General features: G+C 45.3%; 1 long non-coding RNA gene across 1 annotated transcript; it reads right to left on the reverse strand.

The window, feature by feature from the left end:
• Positions 1–861: 861 nt before the first annotated feature.
• On the reverse strand, positions 862–1,984 carry LOC141933904 (uncharacterized). The gene is made up of 3 exons (XR_012626244.1): positions 1,877–1,984; positions 1,332–1,419; positions 862–922 (listed from the first exon to the last, which is right to left on the reverse strand). It is a non-coding gene; the product is annotated as an uncharacterized LOC141933904 (long non-coding RNA).
• Between the last annotated feature and the right edge of the window lie 207 nt (positions 1,985–2,191).

Here is a 2,191-nt window from a genome sequence, read left to right on the forward strand (position 1 = left end):
CCTGTAACACAAGGCTTATCTGTGTTCCAAATACTGCCAGCTAAGTTTTACCAGAACAAAGCGTCATTTCAGTCTCCTTAAGTTCTGTGCTGTAATGACTACAGATGATGCTCATGAGATGAGATGTACTTACCTGCTGGGCAGGGCTGGCATAGCAGAGTGTCTTCGGTTGAGAAGAAACCAGGAGCACAGGTTACACAATGACTGCGGCTTGGATTTGGCTGCTGACCGGCCAAACAACGCTGAGGGGAAGGAACACAAATTCATACCACCAGCAGGTCTGGTGGCCATTGCTGCCCAGAGCTGTGTCCCAAGGAGACCTGAGTCAGAAAGAAGCCCAGGACCGCATTCTGCCTTGTGCTTCCTCCTTCTCTGACCCCTCCTCCCTTCCCAGCTCCATTCTGCAGGGACAATTTCTAGAAGCAAAAATGGTACTTCAAGTTTCTCTAAGTCCTCACCTGAGGGTTTTAGTGGTGTCAGATAATCTGAGCACTAACATTCTCAGAATTTAGATGAGAAATATTTATTTCTCTTAATACAGACCACTTGTGGAAGGTCTTAGATCTACTATACCACTGAAGCGTTTTGAATGCTTTTCTTTGAAGAAAGGTCTGTAGTCTACTATTAAACCAGGAAAAAACCTGTCTTCTCTTGACAATACATTTCTGTTCAGGCCCTGCTTGTCCAGAAGAAAGAAAATTTGCCCTTGGAAAACAACATGCCCATTGTGTACCTGTCTGCTCCGTCCGTCTGGGCAGATGTATGTCTCTGGACATTCCTGACACTCCAACTCTCCCTCCGGTGAATACTGCCCAGGATGACAGCTCCTCTGCACACCACTGCGTGGGTCACACGAATAGCCATCGGGACACGCACGGCACCCAGCTCCGCTCTCTAGGCTGAGATAGCCATTGGGACAAACCTGCAGTGAGATCACAACGAGCATCAGATCCACAGAAACATATTCTTTGCATGAATAATGTAAACCAGCAGTTTCAGACATCCTCAGCTCAAGTGCCAGAAAGAAAGGATCTTGGATTGTTTTCAAAATCCGGCCTATTACTCTCGAGAGCTCCCAACATATGCTTTTTACTGTCAGTGGTGTAAACAACGTGTGGAGGGAGTGCTGCTTGCTGTCTACCTGGAGGGAAAACCTGCTTTCTCTGAGGCAAATCAGAGCCAAACACAATGCAGGAATTTCCTAAAAAAATTTCAAAGCAGACTGCAAAAGCTGGGAAAAAGCCTGAAATTAGATGATTCAAAGTACATGGTAGTAGAGGCAAAAAGCACTACTTCACCTACTTGCTCTCCTCCCTTGTCCTTCCGCTTACCTGGCAGGCTGTGATGTCTGCTTGAGCAGTAAGTTCATTGGCTGTTCCCAGCGGGCATTTCCTTGGAGCTGCTTGACCCCCAGGGCAACTGGATCAAAAATAAAGAAGTTATAAAATTAAGTTCTTCCACTTCTTTGGAATTCCATCCTCTACCAGCCAATATGAGTGTTGCATAGATACAGGAACATCCCCCTCACCAACTGCTCAAACAAATGCTCTTTTAGCCACAGAAGCATGGATTCAGATCAGAACCCTCCAGAACCTCAGAGGGTTCCAACACATACGTAGGAGCTCAGGGTGCATCAGTTGGGCTGCACACACAAGGACAGAATTTGTGGTAGGAGGCGTGGTAAGCCAAATTTAGGGTTCAAGACAGTTTGTACAAAACCTGTCTTTCATAATCTGGTTTGAGATTAGGTCTGAAAACTCCGTAGTGACCACTTCTACTTTTATTTAAAATGAGCCATGTGTGGCAGAGAAAGCTGTCTTAATGATTTCCTTCTGAGGAGGAGAGAGTACGCTGGCGATGAAAGGAGGAGACTTACTAGAAACCTGTTGGACATTCCAAGCAGTTACCAGCTGTGTAGTAACGTCCCTGCCTGCAGTCTATGGGACAGTGGGTCTGGCAGTCTGTGCTGCAATCTGGTGAGAAGGAGGAGGTCCCTAAAAGAAAGCAAAAGAAATAAGTTTAAGGTACAATGAACAAACATTCAAGACTCCTAGCTAAATGACCAGTTATTATTACACCATAATGTAATATCTGCACCATTTTGTCACTGGTGTTAATGGCACTAGTACTACCTAGACAATAATTTTTGCTGTTAAGAACAATGCTTTGCCTTTATAGAGAAGTGGTGTTT

The sequence above is a fragment of the Strix aluco genome, chromosome 23 (assembly GCF_031877795.1).
Source record: "Strix aluco isolate bStrAlu1 chromosome 23, bStrAlu1.hap1, whole genome shotgun sequence".
Classification (NCBI taxonomy): Eukaryota; Metazoa; Chordata; class Aves; order Strigiformes; family Strigidae; genus Strix; species Strix aluco.